Raw genomic sequence first — 21,649 nt, forward strand, 5'->3', positions numbered from 1 at the left:
CTTGCACCAAAGTGGGTAACCATTGATTTATCCACATTAAATTGCATCTGGCCACTCACCTAACTTGTCCAGGTCACCCTGTAATCTGCTAACATCCTGATGACATTTCACCCTGCCAGCCAGCTTAGTATCATCAGCAAATTTGCTAATGTTATGGCTAATAGCATCTTGTAGATGGTTAAGATATATGGTAAAAAGCTGCGGTCCCAGTAGTGATCCCTGCGGTACCCCCCTGGCCACTGCCTGCCATTGGGAAAGGGAGGCGTGGAGGAGTGCGGAAGGATGAGAGAATGCAGGCTGCAGCCTTATGAAGCAGGGGGAGGGCTTGCAGTTGGCCTGCGTGGGGATGTGGGAGACTACAGGAGCCTGGTGGGCAAGGGCTGGCTGAAAGGCAGCTGGAGGGACGGAGGGAGGGAAGCACGCACAGAGGAGGAAGAGCAAAGAGAAAAGAGAAAAAAAAAACAAAGGGGATAAAGAGAAAGAGCAGCAAAGAAAATGTGGCTGGCCAGCACGCCTTGAAGTAGGGAGAAAAGGAAGGGGCCAGTGCCTACGGCCATACTAGTCTGAAAACGCCCGATCTCGTCTGATCTCGGAAGCTAAGCAGACTCAGGCCTGGTTAGTACTTGGATGGGAGACCGCCTGGGAATACCAGGTGCAGTAGGCTTTTTCCGCCAGCAGGGGCTGCTCAAGTCACTCCTCTGCACTTGTGTTGTGCCACGCAATGGAGCGGCAGGTTATTTTTGCTGCTGCTGCTGCTGCTGCTGTGCCGGCCATCAGTCGCCTGCAGGCACCAGACAGGGAGGGGAGGAGAGCGGAGCGCTGCCGAAATCAGCGAGAAAGACGGAAAGAAAGGGATTGGGGCTGCACGCTGTCTGAGGGTGGCAGTCAGGAAAGGAGGACAATAGGTGCAGGAGTTGGCCATTCTGCCTTTCGAGCCTGCACCACCATTCAATATGATCATGGCTGATCATCCTTAATCAGTATCCTGTTCCTGCCTTATCTCCGTAACCCTTGATTCCACTATCCTTGAGAGCTCTATGCAACTCTTTCTTAAATGAATCCAGAGACTGGGCCTCCACTGCCCTCTGGGGCAGAGCATTCCACACAGCCACCACTCTCTGGGTGAAGAAGTTTCTCCTCATCTCTGTCCTAAATGGTCTACCCCGTATTTTTAAGCAGTGTCCTCTGTTTCGGCACTCACCCAGCAGCGGAAACATGTTTCCTGCCGCCAGAGTGTCCAATCCTTTGATGATCTGAAATGTCTCAATCAGATCCCCTCTCAGTCTTCTAAACTCGAGGGTACACACAAGCCCAGTCGCTCCAGTCTTTCAGTGTAAGGTAATCCCGCCAGTCCAGGAATTGACCTGGTGAACCTACGCTGCATTCCCTCAATAGCCAGAATCAAATCTGGAGAGCAGAACTGCACACAGTACTCCAGGTGTGGTCTCACCAGGGCCCTGTACAGCTGCAAAAGAACCTCTTTGCTTCTATACTCCATCCCTCTTGTTATGAAGGCCAGCATGCTATTAGCCTTCTTCACTACCTGCTGTACCTGCATGCTTACCTTCATTGAGTGGTGTACAGGAACCCCCAGATCTCTCTGTCCTGCCCCTTGACCTAAATTGATTGCATTTAGGTAGTAATCTGCCTTGCACCAAAGTGGGTAACCATTGATTTATCCACATTAAATTGCATCTGGCCACTCACCTAACTTGTCCAGGTCACCCTGTAATCTGCTAACATCCTGATGACATTTCACCCTGCCAGCCAGCTTAGTATCATCAGCAAATTTGCTAATGTTATGGCTAATAGCATCTTGTAGATGGTTAAGATATATGGTAAAAAGCTGCGGTGCCAGTAGTGATCCCTGCGGTACCCCCCTGGCCACTGCCTGCCATTGGGAAAGGGAGGCGTGGAGGAGTGCGGAAGGATGAGAGAATGCAGGCTGCAGCCTGATGAAGCAGGGGGAGGGCTTGCAGTTGGCCTGCGTGGGGATGTGGGAGACTACAGGAGCCTGGTGGGCAAGGGCTGGCTGAAAGGCAGCTGGAGGGACGGAGGGAGGGAAGCACGCACAGAGGAGGAAGAGCAAAGAGAAAAGAGAAAAAAAAAACAAAGGGGATAAAGAGAAAGAGCAGCAAAGAAAATGTGGCTGGCCAGCACGCCTTGAAGTAGGGAGAAAAGGAAGGGGCCGGTGCCTACGGCCATACTAGTCTGAAAACGCCCGATCTCGTCTGATCTCGGAAGCTAAGCAGACTCAGGCCTGGTTAGTACTTGGATGGGAGACCGCCTGGGAATACCAGGTGCAGTAGTCTTTTTCCGCCAGCAGGGGCTGCTCAAGTCACCCCTCTGCACTTGTGTTGTGCCACGCAATGGAGCGGCAGGTTATTTTTGCTGCTGCTGCTGCTGCTGCTGCTGCTGTGCCGGCCATCAGTCGCCTGCAGGCACCAGACAGGGAGGGGAGGAGAGCGGAGCGCTGCCGAAATCAGCGAGAAAGACGGAAAGAAAGGGATTGGGGCTGCACGCTGTCTGCGGGTGGCAGTCAGGAAAGGAGGACAATAGGTGCAGGAGTTGGCCATTCTGCCTTTCGAGCCTGCACCACCATTCAATATGATCATGGCTGATCATCCTTAATCAGTATCCTGTTCCTGCCTTATCTCCGTAACCCTTGATTCCAGTATCCTTGAGAGCTCTATGCAACTCTTTCTTAAATGAATCCAGAGACTGGGCCTCCACTGCCCTCTGGGGCAGAGCATTCCACACAGCCACCACTCTCTGGGTGAAGAAGTTTCTCCTCATCTCTGTCCTAAATGGTCTACCCCGTATTTTTAAGCAGTGTCCTCTGTTTCGGCACTCACCCAGCAGCGGAAACATGTTTCCTGCCGCCAGAGTGTCCAATCCTTTGATGATCTGAAATGTCTCAATCAGATCCCCTCTCAGTCTTCTAAACTCGAGGGTACACACAAGCCCAGTCGCTCCAGTCTTTCAGTGTAAGGTAATCCCGCCAGTCCAGGAATTGACCTGGTGAACCTACGCTGCATTCCCTCAATAGCCAGAATCAAATCTGGAGAGCAGAACTGCACACAGTACTCCAGGTGTGGTCTCACCAGGGCCCTGTACAGCTGCAAAAGAACCTCTTTGCTTCTATACTCCATCCCTCTTGTTATGAAGGCCAGCATGCTATTAGCCTTCTTCACTACCTGCTGTACCTGCATGCTTACCTTCATTGAGTGGTGTACAGGAACCCCCAGATCTCTCTGTCCTGCCCCTTGACCTAAATTGATTCCATTTAGGTAGTAATCTGCCTTGCACCAAAGTGGGTAACCATTGATTTATCCACATTAAATTGCATCTGGCCACTCACCTAACTTGTCCAGGTCACCCTGTAATCTGCTAACATCCTGATGACATTTCACCCTGCCAGCCAGCTTAGTATCATCAGCAAATTTGCTAATGTTATGGCTAATAGCATCTTGTAGATGGTTAAAATATATGGTAAAAAGCTGCGGTGCCAGTAGTGATCCCTGCGGTACCCCCCTGGCCACTGCCTGCCATTGGGAAAGGGAGGCGTGGAGGAGTGCGGAAGGATGAGAGAATGCAGGCTGCAGCCTTATGAAGCAGGGGGAGGGCTTGCAGTTGGCCTGCGTGGGGATGTGGGAGACTACAGGAGCCTGGTGGGCAAGGGCTGGCTGAAAGGCAGCTGGAGGGACGGAGGGAGGGAAGCACGCACAGAGGAGGAAGAGCAAAGAGAAAAGAGAAAAAAAAAACAAAGGGGATAAAGAGAAAGAGCAGCAAAGAAAATGTGGCTGGCCAACACGCCTTGAAGTAGGGAGAAAAGGAAGAGGCCGGTGCCTACGGCCATACTAGTCTGAAAACGCCCGATCTCGTCTGATCTCGGAAGCTAAGCAGACTCAGGCCTGGTTAGTACTTGGATGGGAGACCGCCTGGGAATACCAGGTGCAGTAGGCTCTTTCCGCCAGCAGGGGCTGCTCAAGTCACCCCTCTGCACTTGTGTTGTGCCACGCAATGGAGCGGCAGGTTATTTTTGCTGCTGCTGCTGCTGCTGCTGCTGCTGTGCCGGCCATCAGTCGCCTGCAGGCACCAGACAGGGAGGGGAGGAGAGCGGAGCGCTGCCGAAATCAGCGAGAAAGACGGAAAGAAAAGGATTGGGGCTGCACGCTGTCTGCGGGTGGCAGTCAGGAAAGGAGGACAATAGGTGCAGGAGTTGGCCATTCTGCCTTTCGAGCCTGCACCACCATTCAATATGATCATGGCTGATCATCCTTAATCAGTATCCTGTTCCTGCCTTATCTCCGTAACCCTTGATTCCAGTATCCTTGAGAGCTCTATGCAACTCTTTCTTAAATGAATCCAGAGACTGGGCCTCCACTGCCCTCTGGGGCAGAGCATTCCACACAGCCACCACTCTCTGGGTGAAGAAGTTTCTCCTCATCTCTGTCCTAAATGGTCTACCCCGTATTTTTAAGCAGTGTCCTCTGTTTCGGCACTCACCCAGCAGCGGAAACATGTTTCCTGCCGCCAGAGTGTCCAATCCTTTGATGATCTGAAATGTCTCAATCAGATCCCCTCTCAGTCTTCTAAACTCGAGGGTACACACAAGCCCAGTCGCTCCAGTCTTTCAGTGTAAGGTAATCCCGCCAGTCCAGGAATTGACCTGGTGAACCTACGCTGCATTCCCTCAATAGCCAGAATCAAATCTGGAGAGCAGAACTGCACACGGTACTCCAGGTGTGGTCTCACCAGGGCCCTGTACAGCTGCAAAAGAACCTCTTTGCTTCTATACTCCATCCCTCTTGTTATGAAGGCCAGCATGCTATTAGCCTTCTTCACTACCTGCTGTACCTGCATGCTTACCTTCATTGAGTGGTGTACAGGAACCCCCAGATCTCTCTGTCCTGCCCCTTGACCTAAATTGATTCCATTTAGGTAGTAATCTGCCTTCCACCAAAGTGGGTAACCATTGATTTATCCACATTAAATTGCATCTGGCCACTCACCTAACTTGTCCAGGTCACCCTGTAATCTGCTAACATCCTGATGACATTTCACCCTGCCAGCCAGCTTAGTATCATCAGCAAATTTGCTAATGTTATGGCTAATAGCATCTTGTAGATGGTTAAGATATATGGTAAAAAGCTGCGGTGCCAGTAGTGATCCCTGCGGTACCCCCCTGGCCACTGCCTGCCATTGGGAAAGGGAGGCGTGGAGGAGTGCGGAAGGATGAGAGAATGCAGGCTGCAGCCTTATGAAGCAGGGGGAGGGCTTGCAGTTGGCCTGCGTGGGGATGTGGGAGACTACAGGAGCCTGGTGGGCAAGGGCTGGCTGAAAGGCAGCTGGAGGGACGGAGGGAGGGAAGCACGCACAGAGGAGGAAGAGCAAAGAGAAAAGAGAAAAAAAAAACAAAGGGGATAAAGAGAAAGAGCAGCAAAGAAAATGTGATTGGCCAGCACGCCTTGAAGTAGGGAGAAAAGGAAGGGGCCGGTGCCTACGGCCATACTAGTCTGAAAACGCCTGATCTCGTCTGATCTCGGAAACTAAGCAGACTCAGGCCTGGTTAGTACTTGGATGGGAGACCGCCTGGGAATACCAGGTGCAGTAGGCTTTTTCCGCCAGCAGGGGCTGCTCAAGTCACCCCTCTGCACTTGTGTTGTGCCACGCAATGGAGCGGCAGGTTATTTTTGCTGCTGCTGCTGCTGCTGCTGCTGCTGCTGCTGTGCCGGCCATCAGTCGCCTGCAGGCACCAGACAGGGAGGGGAGGAGAGCGGAGCGCTGCCGAAATCAGCGAGAAAGATGGAAAGAAAGGGATTGGGGCTGCACGCTGTCTGCGGGTGGCAGTCAGGAAAGGAGGACAATAGGTGCAGGAGTTGGCCATTCTGCCTTTCGAGCCTGCACCACCATTCAATATGATCATGGCTGATCATCCTTAATCAGTATCCTGTTCCTGCCTTATCTCCGTAACCCTTGATTCCAGTATCCTTGAGAGCTCTATGCAACTCTTTCTTAAATGAATCCAGAGACTGGGCCTCCACTGCCCTCTGGGGCAGAGCATTCCACACAGCCACCACTCTCTGGGTGAAGAAGTTTCTCCTCATCTCTGTCCTAAATGGTCTACCCCGTATTTTTAAGCAGTGTCCTCTGTTTCGGCACTCACCCAGCAGCGGAAACATGTTTCCTGCCGCCAGAGTGTCCAATCCTTTGATGATCTGAAATGTCTCAATCAGATCCCCTCTCAGTCTTCTAAACTCGAGGGTACACACAAGCCCAGTCGCTCCAGTCTTTCAGTGTAAGGTAATCCCGCCAGTCCAGGAATTGACCTGGTGAACCTACGCTGCATTCCCTCAATAGCCAGAATCAAATCTGGAGAGCAGAACTGCACACAGTACTCCAGGTGTGGTCTCACCAGGGCCCTGTACAGCTGCAAAAGAACCTCTTTGCTTCTATACTCCATCCCTCTTGTTATGAAGGCCAGCATGCTATTAGCCTTCTTCACTACCTGCTGTACCGGCATGCTTACCTTCATTGAGTGGTGTACAGGAACCCCCAGATCTCTCTGTCCTGCCCCTTGACCTAAATTGATTGCATTTAGGTAGTAATCTGCCTTCCACCAAAGTGGGTAACCATTGATTTATCCACATTAAATTGCATCTGGCCACTCACCTAACTTGTCCAGGTCACCCTGTAATCTGCTAACATCCTGATGACATTTCACCCTGCCAGCCAGCTTAGTATCATCAGCAAATTTGCTAATGTTATGGCTAATAGCATCTTGTAGATGGTTAAGATATATGGTAAAAAGCTGCGGTGCCAGTAGTGATCCCTGCGGTACCCCCCTGGCCACTGCCTGCCATTGGGAAAGGGAGGCGTGGAGGAGTGCGGAAGGATGAGAGAATGCAGGCTGCAGCCTGATGAAGCAGGGGGAGGGCTTGCAGTTGGCCTGCGTGGGGATGTGGGAGACTACAGGAGCCTGGTGGGCAAGGGCTGGCTGAAAGGCAGCTGGAGGGACGGAGGGAGGGAAGCACGCACAGAGGAGGAAGAGCAAAGAGAAAAGAGAAAAAAAAAACAAAGGGGATAAAGAGAAAGAGCAGCAAAGAAAATGTGGCTGGCCAGCACGCCTTGAAGTAGGGAGAAAAGGAAGGGGCCGGTGCCTACGGCCATACTAGTCTGAAAACGCCCGATCTCGTCTGATCTCGGAAGCTAAGCAGACTCAGACCTGGTTAGTACTTGGATGGGAGACCGCCTGGGAATACCAGGTGCAGTAGTCTTTTTCCGCCAGCAGGGGCTGCTCAAGTCACCCCTCTGCACTTGTGTTGTGCCACGCAATGGAGCGGCAGGTTATTTTTGCTGCTGCTGCTGCTGCTGCTGCTGCTGCTGTGCCGGCCATCAGTCGCCTGCAGGCACCAGACAGGGAGGGGAGGAGAGCGGAGCGCTGCCGAAATCAGCGAGAAAGACGGAAAGAAAGGGATTGGGGCTGCACGCTGTCTGCGGGTGGCAGTCAGGAAAGGAGGACAATAGGTGCAGGAGTTGGCCATTCTGCCTTTCGAGCCTGCACCACCATTCAATATGATCATGGCTGATCATCCTTAATCAGTATCCTGTTCCTGCCTTATCTCCGTAACCCTTGATTCCACTATCCTTGAGAGCTCTATGCAACTCTTTCTTAAATGAATCCAGAGACTGGGCCTCCACTGCCCTCTGGGGCAGAGCATTCCACACAGCCACCACTCTCTGGGTGAAGAAGTTTCTCCTCATCTCTGTCCTAAATGGTCTACCCCGTATTTTTAAGCAGTGTCCTCTGTTTCGGCACTCACCCAGCAGCGGAAACATGTTTCCTGCCGCCAGAGTGTCCAATCCTTTGATGATCTGAAATGTCTCAATCAGATCCCCTCTCAGTCTTCTAAACTCGAGGGTACACACAAGCCCAGTCGCTCCAGTCTTTCAGTGTAAGGTAATCCCGCCAGTCCAGGAATTGACCTGGTGAACCTACGCTGCATTCCCTCAATAGCCAGAATCAAATCTGGAGAGCAGAACTGCACACAGTACTCCAGGTGTGGTCTCACCAGGGCCCTGTACAGCTGCAAAAGAACCTCTTTGCTTCTATACTCCATCCCTCTTGTTATGAAGGCCAGCATGCTATTAGCCTTCTTCACTACCTGCTGTACCTGCATGCTTACCTTCATTGAGTGGTGTACAGGAACCCCCAGATCTCTCTGTCCTGCCCCTTGACCTAAATTGATTCCATTTAGGTAGTAATCTGCCTTGCACCAAAGTGGGTAACCATTGATTTATCCACATTAAATTGCATCTGGCCACTCACCTAACTTGTCCAGGTCACCCTGTAATCTGCTAACATCCTGATGACATTTCACCCTGCCAGCCAGCTTAGTATCATCAGCAAATTTGCTAATGTTATGGCTAATAGCATCTTGTAGATGGTTAAAATATATGGTAAAAAGCTGCGGTGCCAGTAGTGATCCCTGCGGTACCCCCCCTGGCCACTGCCTGCCATTGGGAAAGGGAGGCGTGGAGGAGTGCGGAAGGATGAGAGAATGCAGGCTGCAGCCTTATGAAGCAGGGGGAGGGCTTGCAGTTGGCCTGCGTGGGGATGTGGGAGACTACAGGAGCCTGGTGGGCAAGGGCTGGCTGAAAGGCAGCTGGAGGGACGGAGGGAGGGAAGCACGCACAGAGGAGGAAGAGCAAAGAGAAAAGAGAAAAAAAAAACAAAGGGGATAAAGAGAAAGAGCAGCAAAGAAAATGTGGCTGGCCAGCACGCCTTGAAGTAGGGAGAAAAGGAAGGGGCCAGTGCCTACGGCCATACTAGTCTGAAAACGCCCGATCTCGTCTGATCTCGGAAGCTAAGCAGACTCAGGCCTGGTTAGTACTTGGATGGGAGACCGCCTGGGAATACCAGGTGCAGTAGGCTTTTTCCGCCAGCAGGGGCTGCTCAAGTCACCCCTCTGCACTTGTGTTGTGCCACGCAATGGAGCGGCAGGTTATTTTTGCTGCTGCTGCTGCTGCTGCTGCTGCTGTGCCGGCCATCAGTCGCCTGCAGGCACCAGACAGGGAGGGGAGGAGAGCGGAGCGCTGCCGAAATCAGCGAGAAAGACGGAAAGAAAGGGATTGGGGCTGCACGCTGTCTGCGGGTGGCAGTCAGGAAAGGAGGACAATAGGTGCAGGAGTTGGCCATTCTGCCTTTCGAGCCTGCACCACCATTCAATATGATCATGGCTGATCATCCTTAATCAGTATCCTGTTCCTGCCTTATCTCCGTAACCCTTGATTCCAGTATCCTTGAGAGCTCTATGCAACTCTTTCTTAAATGAATCCAGAGACTGGGCCTCCACTGCCCTCTGGGGCAGAGCATTCCACACAGCCACCACTCTCTGGGTGAAGAAGTTTCTCCTCATCTCTGTCCTAAATGGTCTACCCCGTATTTTTAAGCAGTGTCCTCTGTTTCGGCACTCACCCAGCAGCGGAAACATGTTTCCTGCCGCCAGAGTGTCCAATCCTTTGATGATCTGAAATGTCTCAATCAGATCCCCTCTCAGTCTTCTAAACTCGAGGGTACACACAAGCCCAGTCGCTCCAGTCTTTCAGTGTAAGGTAATCCCGCCAGTCCAGGAATTGACCTGGTGAACCTACGCTGCATTCCCTCAATAGCCAGAATCAAATCTGGAGAGCAGAACTGCACACAGTACTCCAGGTGTGGTCTCACCAGGGCCCTGTACAGCTGCAAAAGAACCTCTTTGCTTCTATACTCCATCCCTCTTGTTATGAAGGCCAGCATGCTATTAGCCTTCTTCACTACCTGCTGTACCTGCATGCTTACCTTCATTGAGTGGTGTACAGGAACCCCCAGATCTCTCTGTCCTGCCCCTTGACCTAAATTGATTGCATTTAGGTAGTAATCTGCCTTCCACCAAAGTGGGTAACCATTGATTTATCCACATTAAATTGCATCTGGCCACTCACCTAACTTGTCCAGGTCACCCTGTAATCTGCTAACATCCTGATGACATTTCACCCTGCCAGCCAGCTTAGTATCATCAGCAAATTTGCTAATGTTATGGCTAATAGCATCTTGTAGATGGTTAAGATATATGGTAAAAAGCTGCGGTGCCAGTAGTGATCCCTGCGGTACCCCCCTGGCCACTGCCTGCCATTGGGAAAGGGAGGCGTGGAGGAGTGCGGAAGGATGAGAGAATGCAGGCTGCAGCCTGATGAAGCAGGGGGAGGGCTTGCAGTTGGCCTGCGTGGGGATGTGGGAGACTACAGGAGCCTGGTGGGCAAGGGCTGGCTGAAAGGCAGCTGGAGGGACGGAGGGAGGGAAGCACGCACAGAGGAGGAAGAGCAAAGAGAAAAGAGAAAAAAAAAACAAAGGGGATAAAGAGAAAGAGCAGCAAAGAAAATGTGGCTGGCCAGCACGCCTTGAAGTAGGGAGAAAAGGAAGGGGCCAGTGCCTGCGGCCATACTAGTCTGAAAACGCCCGATCTCGTCTGATCTCGGAAGCTAAGCAGACTCCGGCCTGGTTAGTACTTGGATGGGAGACCGCCTGGGAATACCAGGTGCAGTAGGCTTTTTCCGCCAGCAGGGGCTGCTCAAGTCACCCCTCTGCACTTGTGTTGTGCCACGCAATGGAGCGGCAGGTTATTTTTGCTGCTGCTGCTGCTGCTGCTGCTGCTGCTGTGCCGGCCATCAGTCGCCTGCAGGCACCAGACAGGGAGGGGAGGAGAGCGGAGCGCTGCCGAAATCAGCGAGAAAGACGGAAAGAAAGGGATTGGGGCTGCACGCTGTCTGCGGGTGGCAGTCAGGAAAGGAGGACAATAGGTGCAGGAGTTGGCCATTCTGCCTTTCGAGCCTGCACCACCATTCAATATGATCATGGCTGATCATCCTTAATCAGTATCCTGTTCCTGCCTTATCTCCGTAACCCTTGATTCCACTATCCTTGAGAGCTCTATGCAACTCTTTCTTAAATGAATCCAGAGACTGGGCCTCCACTGCCCTCTGGGGCAGAGCATTCCACACAGCCACCACTCTCTGGGTGAAGAAGTTTCTCCTCATCTCTGTCCTAAATGGTCTACCCCGTATTTTTAAGCAGTGTCCTCTGTTTCGGCACTCACCCAGCAGCGGAAACATGTTTCCTGCCGCCAGAGTGTCCAATCCTTTGATGATCTGAAATGTCTCAATCAGATCCCCTCTCAGTCTTCTAAACTCGAGGGTACACACAAGCCCAGTCGCTCCAGTCTTTCAGTGTAAGGTAATCCCGCCAGTCCAGGAATTGACCTGGTGAACCTACGCTGCATTCCCTCAATAGCCAGAATCAAATCTGGAGAGCAGAACTGCACACAGTACTCCAGGTGTGGTCTCACCAGGGCCCTGTACAGCTGCAAAAGAACCTCTTTGCTTCTATACTCCATCCCTCTTGTTATGAAGGCCAGCATGCTATTAGCCTTCTTCACTACCTGCTGTACCTGCATGCTTACCTTCATTGAGTGGTGTACAGGAACCCCCAGATCTCTCTGTCCTGCCCCTTGACCTAAATTGATTGCATTTAGGTAGTAATCTGCCTTCCACCAAAGTGGGTAACCATTGATTTATCCACATTAAATTGCATCTGGCCACTCACCTAACTTGTCCAGGTCACCCTGTAATCTGCTAACATCCTGATGACATTTCACCCTGCCAGCCAGCTTAGTATCATCAGCAAATTTGCTAATGTTATGGCTAATAGCATCTTGTAGATGGTTAAGATATATGGTAAAAAGCTGCGGTGCCAGTAGTGATCCCTGCGGTACCCCCCTGGCCACTGCCTGCCATTGGGAAAGGGAGGCGTGGAGGAGTGCGGAAGGATGAGAGAATGCAGGCTGCAGCCTGATGAAGCAGGGGGAGGGCTTGCAGTTGGCCTGCGTGGGGATGTGGGAGACTACAGGAGCCTGGTGGGCAAGGGCTGGCTGAAAGGCAGCTGGAGGGACGGAGGGAGGGAAGCACGCACAGAGGAGGAAGAGCAAAGAGAAAAGAGAAAAAAAAAACAAAGGGGATAAAGAGAAAGAGCAGCAAAGAAAATGTGGCTGGCCAGCACGCCTTGAAGTAGGGAGAAAAGGAAGGGGCCGGTGCCTACGGCCATACTAGTCTGAAAACGCCTGATCTCGGAAGCTAAGCAGACTCAGTCCTGGTTAGTACTGGGATGGGAGACCGCCTGGGAATACCAGGTGCAGTAGGCTTTTTCCGCCAGCAGGGGCTGCTCAAGTCACCCCTCTGCACTTGTGTTGTGCCACGCAATGGAGCGGCAGGTTATTTTTGCTGCTGCTGCTGCTGCTGCTGCTGCTGCTGTGCCGGCCATCAGTCGCCTGCAGGCACCAGACAGGGAGGGAGGAGAGCGGAGCGCTGCCGAAATCAGCGAGAAAGACGGAAAGAAAGGGATTGGGGCTGCACGCTGTCTGCGGGTGGCAGTCAGGAAAGGAGGACAATAGGTGCAGGAGTTGGCCATTCTGCCTTTCGAGCCTGCACCACCATTCAATATGATCATGGCTGATCATCCTTAATCAGTATCCTGTTCCTGCCTTATCTCCGTAACCCTTGATTCCACTATCCTTGAGAGCTCTATGCAACTCTTTCTTAAATGAATCCAGAGACTGGGCCTCCACTGCCCTCTGGGGCAGAGCATTCCACACAGCCACCACTCTCTGGGTGAAGAAGTTTCTCCTCATCTCTGTCCTAAATGGTCTACCCCGTATTTTTAAGCAGTGTCCTCTGTTTCGGCACTCACCCAGCAGCGGAAACATGTTTCCTGCGCCAGAGTGTCCAATCCTTTGATGATCTGAAATGTCTCAATCAGATCCCCTCTCAGTCTTCTAAACTCGAGGGTACACACAAGCCCAGTCGCTCCAGTCTTTCAGTGTAAGGTAATCCCGCCAGTCCAGGAATTGACCTGGTGAACCTACGCTGCATTCCCTCAATAGCCAGAATCAAATCTGGAGAGCAGAACTGCACACAGTACTCCAGGTGTGGTCTCACCAGGGCCCCTGTACAGCTGCAAAAGAACCTCTTTGCTTCTATACTCCATCCCTCTTGTTATGAAGGCCAGCATGCTATTAGCCTTCTTCACTACCTGCTGTACCTGCATGCTTACCTTCATTGAGTGGTGTACAGGAACCCCAGATCTCTCTGTCCTGCCCCTTGACCTAAATTGATTCCATTTAGGTAGTAATCTGCCTTCCACCAAAGTGGGTAACCATTGATTTATCCACATTAAATTGCATCTGGCCACTCACCTAACTTGTCCAGGTCACCCTGTAATCTGCTAACATCCTGATGACATTTCACCCTGCCAGCCAGCTTAGTATCATCAGCAAATTTGCTAATGTTATGGCTAATAGCATCTTGTAGATGGTTAAGATATATGGTAAAAAAGCTGCGGTGCCAGTAGTGATCCCTGCGGTACCCCCCTGGCCACTGCCTGCCATTGGGAAAGGGAGGCGTGGAGGAGTGCGGAAGGATGAGAGAATGCAGGCTGCAGCCTTATGAAGCAGGGGGAGGGCTTGCAGTTGGCCTGCGTGGGGATGTGGGAGACTACAGGAGCCTGGTGGGCAAGGGCTGGCTGAAAGGCAGCTGGAGGGACGGAGGGAGGGAAGCACGCACAGAGGAGGAAGAGCAAAGAGAAAAGAGAAAAAAAAAACAAAGGGGATAAAGAGAAAGAGCAGCAAAGAAAATGTGATTGGCCAGCACGCCTTGAAGTAGGGAGAAAAGGAAGGGGCCGGTGCCTACGGCCATACTAGTCTGAAACGCCCGATCTCGTCTGATCTCGGAAACTAAGCAGACTCAGGCCTGGTTAGTACTTGGATGGGAGACCGCCTGGGAATACCAGGTGCAGTAGGCTTTTTCCGCCAGCAGGGGCTGCTCAAGTCACCCCTCTGCACTTGTGTTGTGCCACGCAATGGAGCGGCAGGTTATTTTTGCTGCTGCTGCTGCTGCTGCTGCTGCTGCTGCTGCTGCTGTGCCGGCCATCAGTCGCCTGCAGGCACCAGACAGGGAGGGGAGGAGAGCGGAGCGCTGCCGAAATCAGCGAGAAAGACGGAAAGAAAGGGATTGGGGCTGCACGCTGTCTGCGGGTGGCAGTCAGGAAAGGAGGACAATAGGTGCAGGAGTTGGCCATTCTGCCTTTCGAGCCTGCACCACCATTCAATATGATCATGGCTGATCATCCTTAATCAGTATCCTGTTCCTGCCTTATCTCCGTAACCCTTGATTCCACTATCCTTGAGAGCTCTATGCAACTCTTTCTTAAATGAATCCAGAGACTGGGCCTCCACTGCCCTCTGGGGCAGAGCATTCCACACAGCCACCACTCTCTGGGTGAAGAAGTTTCTCCTCATCTCTGTCCTAAATGGTCTACCCCGTATTTTTAAGCAGTGTCCTCTGTTTCGGCACTCACCCAGCAGCGGAAACATGTTTCCTGCCGCCAGAGTGTCCAATCCTTTGATGATCTGAAATGTCTCAATCAGATCCCCTCTCAGTCTTCTAAACTCGAGGGTACACACAAGCCCAGTCGCTCCAGTCTTTCAGTGTAAGGTAATCCCGCCAGTCCAGGAATTGACCTGGTGAACCTACGCTGCATTCCCTCAATAGCCAGAATCAAATCTGGAGAGCAGAACTGCACACGGTACTCCAGGTGTGGTCTCACCAGGGCCCTGTACAGCTGCAAAAGAACCTCTTTGCTTCTATACTCCATCCCTCTTGTTATGAAGGCCAGCATGCTATTAGCCTTCTTCACTACCTGCTGTACCTGCATGCTTACCTTCATTGAGTGGTGTACAGGAACCCCCAGATCTCTCTGTCCTGCCCCTTGACCTAAATTGATTCCATTTAGGTAGTAATCTGCCTTCCACCAAAGTGGGTAACCATTGATTTATCCACATTAAATTGCATCTGGCCACTCACCTAACTTGTCCAGGTCACCCTGTAATCTGCTAACATCCTGATGACATTTCACCCTGCCAGCCAGCTTAGTATCATCAGCAAATTTGCTAATGTTATGGCTAATAGCATCTTGTAGATGGTTAAGATATATGGTAAAAAGCTGCGGTGCCAGTAGTGATCCCTGCGGTACCCCCCTGGCCACTGCCTGCCATTGGGAAAGGGAGGCGTGGAGGAGTGCGGAAGGATGAGAGAATGCAGGCTGCAGCCTTATGAAGCAGGGGGAGGGCTTGCAGTTGGCCTGCGTGGGGATGTGGGAGACTACAGGAGCCTGGTGGGCAAGGGCCGGCTGAAAGGCAGCTGGAGGGACGGAGGGAGGGAAGCACGCACAGAGGAGGAAGAGCAAAGAGAAAAGAGAAAAAAAAAACAAAGCGGATAAAGAGAAAGAGCAGCAAAGAAAATGTGGCTGGCCAGCACGCCTTGAAGTAGGGAGAAAAGGAAGGGGCCGGTGCCTACGGCCATACTAGTCTGAAAACACCTGATCTCGGAAGCTAAGCAGACTCAGGCCTGGTTAGTACTTGGATGGGAGACCGCCTGGGAATACCAGGTGCAGTAGGCTTTTTCCGCCAGCAGGGGCTGCTCAAGTCACCCCTCTGCACTTGTGTTGTGCCACGCAATGGAGCGGCAGGTTATTTTTGCTGCTGCTGCTGCTGCTGCTGCTGCTGCTGTGCCGGCCATCAGTCGCCTGCAGGCACCAGACAGGGAAGGGAGGAGAGCGGAGCGCTGCCGAAATCAGCGAGAAAGACGGAAAGAAAGGGATTGGGGCTGCACGCTGTCTGCGGGTGGCAGTCAGGAAAGGAGGACAATAGGTGCAGGAGTTGGCCATTCTGCCTTTCGAGCCTGCACCACCATTCAATATGATCATGGCTGATCATCCTTAATCAGTATCCTGTTCCTGCCTTATCTCCGTAACCCTTGATTCCAGTATCCTTGAGAGCTCTATGCAACTCTTTCTTAAATGAATCCAGAGACTGGGCCTCCACTGCCCTCTGGGGCAGAGCATTCCACACAGCCACCACTCTCTGGGTGAAGAAGTTTCTCCTCATCTCTGTCCTAAATGGTCTACCCCGTATTTTTAAGCAGTGTCCTCTGTTTCGGCACTCACCCAGCAGCGGAAACATGTTTCCTGCCGCCAGAGTGTCCAATCCTTTGATGATCTGAAATGTCTCAATCAGATCCCCTCTCAGTCTTCTAAACTCGAGGGTACACACAAGCCCAGTCGCTCCAGTCTTTCAGTGTAAGGTAATCCCGCCAGTCCAGGAATTGACCTGGTGAACCTACGCTGCATTCCCTCAATAGCCAGAATCAAATCTGGAGAGCAGAACTGCACACAGTACTCCAGGTGTGGTCTCACCAGGGCCCTGTACAGCTGCAAAAGAACCTCTTTGCTTCTATACTCCATCCCTCTTGTTATGAAGGCCAGCATGCTATTAGCCTTCTTCACTACCTGCTGTACCTGCATGCTTACCTTCATTGAGTGGTGTACAGGAACCCCCAGATCTCTCTGTCCTGCCCCTTGACCTAAATTGATTGCATTTAGGTAGTAATCTGCCTTCCACCAAAGTGGGTAACCATTGATTTATCCACATTAAATTGCATCTGGCCACTCACCTAACTTGTCCAGGTCACCCTGTAATCTGCTAACATCCTGATGACATTTCACCCTGCCAGCCAGCTTAGTATCATCAGCAAATTTGCTAATGTTATGGCTAATAGCATCTTGTAGATGGTTAAGATATATGGTAAAAAGCTGCGGTGCCAGTAGTGATCCCTGCGGTACCCCCCTGGCCACTGCCTGCCATTGGGAAAGGGAGGCGTGGAGGAGTGCGGAAGGATGAGAGAATGCAGGCTGCAGCCTGATGAAGCAGGGGGAGGGCTTGCAGTTGGCCTGCGTGGGGATGTGGGAGACTACAGGAGCCTGGTGGGCAAGGGCTGGCTGAAAGGCAGCTGGAGGGACGGAGGGAGGGAAGCACGCACAGAGGAGGAAGAGCAAAGAGAAAAGAGAAAAAAAAAACAAAGGGGATAAAGAGAAAGAGCAGCAAAGAAAATGTGGCTGGCCAGCACGCCTTGAAGTAGGGAGAAAAGGAAGGGGCCGGTGCCTACGGCCATACTAGTCTGAAAACGCCTGATCTCGGAAGCTAAGCAGACTCAGTCCTGGTTAGTACTGGGATGGGAGACCGCCTGGGAATACCAGGTGCAGTAGGCTTTTTCCGCCAGCAGGGGCTGCTCAAGTCACCCCTCTGCACTTGTGTTGTGCCACGCAATGGAGCGGCAGGTTATTTTTGCTGCTGCTGCTGCTGCTGCTGCTGCTGCTGCTGCTGTGCCGGCCATCAGTCGCCTGCAGGCACCAGACAGGGAGGGGAGGAGAGCGGAGCGCTGCCGAAATCAGCGAGAAAGACGGAAAGAAAGGGATTGGGGCTGCACGCTGTCTGCGGGTGGCAGTCAGGAAAGGAGGACAATAGGTGCAGGAGTTGGCCATTCTGCCTTTCGAGCCTGCACCACCATTCAATATGATCATGGCTGATCATCCTTAATCAGTATCCTGTTCCTGCCTTATCTCCGTAACCCTTGATTCCACTATCCTTGAGAGCTCTATGCAACTCTTTCTTAAATGAATCCAGAGACTGGGCCTCCACTGCCCTCTGGGGCAGAGCATTCCACACAGCCACCACTCTCTGGGTGAAGAAGTTTCTCCTCATCTCTGTCCTAAATGGTCTACCCCGTATTTTTAAGCAGTGTCCTCTGTTTCGGCACTCACCCAGCAGCGGAAACATGTTTCCTGCCGCCAGAGTGTCCAATCCTTTGATGATCTGAAATGTCTCAATCAGATCCCCTCTCAGTCTTCTAAACTCGAGGGTACACACAAGCCCAGTCGCTCCAGTCTTTCAGTGTAAGGTAATCCCGCCAGTCCAGGAATTGACCTGGTGAACCTACGCTGCATTCCCTCAATAGCCAGAATCAAATCTGGAGAGCAGAACTGCACACAGTACTCCAGGTGTGGTCTCACCAGGGCCCTGTACAGCTGCAAAAGAACCTCTTTGCTTCTATACTCCATCCCTCTTGTTATGAAGGCCAGCATGCTATTAGCCTTCTTCACTACCTGCTGTACCTGCATGCTTACCTTCATTGAGTGGTGTACAGGAACCCCCAGATCTCTCTGTCCTGCCCCTTGACCTAAATTGATTCCATTTAGGTAGTAATCTGCCTTGCACCAAAGTGGGTAACCATTGATTTATCCACATTAAATTGCATCTGGCCACTCACCTAACTTGTCCAGGTCACCCTGTAATCTGCTAACATCCTGATGACATTTCACCCTGCCAGCCAGCTTAGTATCATCAGCAAATTTGCTAATGTTATGGCTAATAGCATCTTGTAGATGGTTAAGATATATGGTAAAAAGCTGCGGTGCCAGTAGTGATCCCTGCGGTACCCCCCTGGCCACTGCCTGCCATTGGGAAAGGGAGGCGTGGAGGAGTGCGGAAGGATGAGAGAATGCAGGCTGCAGCCTGATGAAGCAGGGGGAGGGCTTGCAGTTGGCCTGCGTGGGGATGTGGGAGACTACAGGAGCCTGGTGGGCAAGGGCTGGCTGAAAGGCAGCTGGAGGGACGGAGGGAGGGAAGCACGCACAGAGGAGGAAGAGCAAAGAGAAAAGAGAGAAAAAAAACAAAGGGGATAAAGAGAAAGAGCAGCAAAGAAAATGTGGCTGGCCAGCACGCCTTGAAGTAGGGAGAAAAGGAAGGGGCCGGTGCCTACGGCCATACTAGTCTGAAAACGCCCGATCTCGTCTGATCTCGGAAGCTAAGCAGACTCAGGCCTGGTTAGTACTTGGATGGGAGACCGCCTGGGAATACCAGGTGCAGTAGGCTTTTTCCGCCAGCAGGGGCTGCTCAAGTCACCCCTCTGCACTTGTGTTGTGCCACGCAATGGAGCGGCAGGTTATTTTTGCTGCTGCTGCTGCTGCTGCTGCTGCCGGCCATCAGTCGCCTGCAGGCACCAGACAGGGAGGGGAGGAGAGCGGAGCGCTGCCGAAATCAGCGAGAAAGACGGAAAGAAAGGGATTGGGGCTGCACGCTGTCTGCGGGTGGCAGTCAGGAAAGGAGGACAATAGGTGCAGGAGTTGGCCATTCTGCCTTTCGAGCCTGCACCACCATTCAATATGATCATGGCTGATCATCCTTAATCAGTATCCTGTTCCTGCCTTATCTCCGTAACCCTTGATTCCACTATCCTTGAGAGCTCTATGCAACTCTTTCTTAAATGAATCCAGAGACTGGGCCTCCACTGCCCTCTGGGGCAGAGCATTCCACACAGCCACCACTCTCTGGGTGAAGAAGTTTCTCCTCATCTCTGTCCTAAATGGTCTACCCCGTATTTTTAAGCAGTGTCCTCTGTTTCGGCACTCACCCAGCAGCGGAAACATGTTTCCTGCCGCCAGAGTGTCCAATCCTTTGATGATCTGAAATGTCTCAATCAGATCCCCTCTCAGTCTTCTAAACTCGAGGGTACACACAAGCCCAGTCGCTCCAGTCTTTCAGTGTAAGGTAATCCCGCCAGTCCAGGAATTGACCTGGTGAACCTACGCTGCATTCCCTCAATAGCCAGAATCAAATCTGGAGAGCAGAACTGCACACAGTACTCCAGGTGTGGTCTCACCAGGGCCCTGTACAGCTGCAAAAGAACCTCTTTGCTTCTATACTCCATCCCTCTTGTTATGAAGGCCAGCATGCTATTAGCCTTCTTCACTACCTGCTGTACCTGCATGCTTACCTTCATTGAGTGGTGTACAGGAACCCCCAGATCTCTCTGTCCTGCCCCTTGACCTAAATTGATTCCATTTAGGTAGTAATCTGCCTTCCACCAAAGTGGGTAACCATTGATTTATCCACATTAAATTGCATCTGGCCACTCACCTAACTTGTCCAGGTCACCCTGTAATCTGCTAACATCCTGATGACATTTCACCCTGCCAGCCAGCTGAGTATCATCAGCAAATTTGCTAATGTTATGGCTAATAGCATCTTGTAGATGGTTAAGATATATGGTAAAAAGCTGCGGTGCCAGTAGTGATCCCTGCGGTACCCCCCTGGCCACTGCCTGCCATTGGGAAAGGGAGGCGTGGAGGAGTGCGGAAGGATGAGAGAATGCAGGCTGCAGCCTGATGAAGCAGGGGGAGGGCTTGCAGTTGGCCTGCGTGGGGATGTGGGAGACTACAGGAGCCTGGTGGGCAAGGGCTGGCTGAAAGGCAGCTGGAGGGACGGAGGGAGGGAAGCACGCACAGAGGAGGAAGAGCAAAGAGAAAAGAGAGAAAAAAAACAAAGGGGATAAAGAGAAAGAGCAGCAAAGAAAATGTGGCTGGCCAGCACGCCTTGAAGTAGGGAGAAAAGGAAGGGGCCAGTGCCTACGGCCATACTAGTCTGAAAACGCCCGATCTCGTCTGATCTCGGAAGCTAAGCAGACTCAGGCCTGGTTAGTACTTGGATGGGAGACCGCCTGGGAATACCAGGTGCAGTAGGCTTTTTCCGCCAGCAGGGGCTGCTCAAGTCACCCCTCTGCACTTGTGTTGTGCCACGCAATGGAGCGGCAGGTTATTTTTGCTGCTGCTGCTGCTGCTGCTGCTGCTGCTGTGCCGGCCATCAGTCGCCTGCAGGCACCAGACAGGGAGGGGAGGAGAGCGGAGCGCTGCCGAAATCAGCGAGAAAGACGGAAAGAAAGGGATTGGGGCTGCACGCTGTCTGCGGGTGGCAGTCAGGAAAGGAGGACAATAGGTGCAGGAGTTGGCCATTCTGCCTTTCGAGCCTGCACCACCATTCAATATGATCATGGCTGATCATCCTTAATCAGTATCCTGTTCCTGCCTTATCTCCGTAACCCTTGATTCCACTATCCTTGAGAGCTCTATGCAACTCTTTCTTAAATGAATCCAGAGACTGGGCCTCCACTGCCCTCTGGGGCAGAGCATTCCACACAGCCACCACTCTCTGGGTGAAGAAGTTTCTCCTCATCTCTGTCCTAAATGGTCTACCCCGTATTTTTAAGCAGTGTCCTCTGTTTCGGCACTCACCCAGCAGCGGAAACATGTTTCCTGCCGCCAGAGTGTCCAATCCTTTGATGATCTGAAATGTCTCAATCAGATCCCCTCTCAGTCTTCTAAACTCGAGGGTACACACAAGCCCAGTCGCTCCAGTCTTTCAGTGTAAGGTAATCCCGCCAGTCCAGGAATTGACCTGGTGAACCTACGCTGCATTCCCTCAATAGCCAGAATCAAATCTGGAGAGCAGAACTGCACACAGTACTCCAGGTGTGGTCTCACCAGGGCCCTGTACAGCTGCAAAAGAACCTCTTTGCTTCTATACTCCATCCCTCTTGTTATGAAGGCCAGCATGCTATTAGCCTTCTTCACTACCTGCTGTACCTGCATGCCTACCTTCATTGAGTGGTGTACAGGAACCCCCAGATCTCTCTGTCCTGCCCCTTGACCTAAATTGATTCCATTTAGGTAGTAATCTGCCTTCCACCAAAGTGGGTAACCATTGATTTATCCACATTAAATTGCATCTGGCCACTCACCTAACTTGTCCAGGTCACCCTGTAATCTGCTAACATCCTGATGACATTTCACCCTGCCAGCCAGCTTAGTATCATCAGCAAATTTGCT

General features: G+C 52.0%; 10 non-coding genes and 3 pseudogenes across 10 annotated transcripts; all 13 read left to right on the forward strand.

Annotated features, from left to right (window-relative positions):
• Positions 1-545: 545 nt before the first annotated feature.
• LOC132808960 (5S ribosomal RNA) lies at positions 546-664 on the forward strand. The gene has a single exon (XR_009642177.1). It is a non-coding gene; the product is annotated as a 5S ribosomal RNA (ribosomal RNA).
• Positions 665-2,193: 1,529 nt separating this feature from the next.
• LOC132808335 (5S ribosomal RNA) lies at positions 2,194-2,312 on the forward strand. The gene has a single exon (XR_009642063.1). It is a non-coding gene; the product is annotated as a 5S ribosomal RNA (ribosomal RNA).
• Positions 2,313-3,847: 1,535 nt separating this feature from the next.
• Positions 3,848-3,966, forward strand: LOC132809038 (5S ribosomal RNA). The gene has a single exon (XR_009642181.1). It is a non-coding gene; the product is annotated as a 5S ribosomal RNA (ribosomal RNA).
• A 1,535-nt stretch (positions 3,967-5,501) lies between these two features.
• On the forward strand, positions 5,502-5,620 carry LOC132808731 (5S ribosomal RNA). The gene has a single exon (XR_009642141.1). It is a non-coding gene; the product is annotated as a 5S ribosomal RNA (ribosomal RNA).
• A 1,541-nt stretch (positions 5,621-7,161) lies between these two features.
• LOC132808597 (5S ribosomal RNA) lies at positions 7,162-7,280 on the forward strand. Its single transcript, XR_009642121.1, has one exon. It is a non-coding gene; the product is annotated as a 5S ribosomal RNA (ribosomal RNA).
• Positions 7,281-8,819: 1,539 nt separating this feature from the next.
• LOC132809063 (5S ribosomal RNA) lies at positions 8,820-8,938 on the forward strand. The gene has a single exon (XR_009642184.1). It is a non-coding gene; the product is annotated as a 5S ribosomal RNA (ribosomal RNA).
• A 1,535-nt stretch (positions 8,939-10,473) lies between these two features.
• LOC132808680 (5S ribosomal RNA) lies at positions 10,474-10,592 on the forward strand. The gene has a single exon (XR_009642135.1). It is a non-coding gene; the product is annotated as a 5S ribosomal RNA (ribosomal RNA).
• A 1,538-nt stretch (positions 10,593-12,130) lies between these two features.
• LOC132808979 (5S ribosomal RNA) lies at positions 12,131-12,239 on the forward strand (annotated as a pseudogene).
• A 1,537-nt stretch (positions 12,240-13,776) lies between these two features.
• On the forward strand, positions 13,777-13,894 carry LOC132808812 (5S ribosomal RNA). Its single transcript, XR_009642155.1, has one exon. It is a non-coding gene; the product is annotated as a 5S ribosomal RNA (ribosomal RNA).
• A 1,547-nt stretch (positions 13,895-15,441) lies between these two features.
• Positions 15,442-15,550, forward strand: LOC132808911 (5S ribosomal RNA; annotated as a pseudogene).
• Positions 15,551-17,088: 1,538 nt separating this feature from the next.
• On the forward strand, positions 17,089-17,197 carry LOC132808987 (5S ribosomal RNA; annotated as a pseudogene).
• A 1,544-nt stretch (positions 17,198-18,741) lies between these two features.
• LOC132809072 (5S ribosomal RNA) lies at positions 18,742-18,860 on the forward strand. Its single transcript, XR_009642186.1, has one exon. It is a non-coding gene; the product is annotated as a 5S ribosomal RNA (ribosomal RNA).
• A 1,530-nt stretch (positions 18,861-20,390) lies between these two features.
• Positions 20,391-20,509, forward strand: LOC132809131 (5S ribosomal RNA). The gene has a single exon (XR_009642220.1). It is a non-coding gene; the product is annotated as a 5S ribosomal RNA (ribosomal RNA).
• Positions 20,510-21,649: the final 1,140 nt, after the last annotated feature.

This window comes from Hemiscyllium ocellatum, chromosome 3 (genome assembly GCF_020745735.1).
Source record: "Hemiscyllium ocellatum isolate sHemOce1 chromosome 3, sHemOce1.pat.X.cur, whole genome shotgun sequence".
NCBI lineage: Eukaryota > Metazoa > Chordata > Chondrichthyes > Orectolobiformes > Hemiscylliidae > Hemiscyllium > Hemiscyllium ocellatum.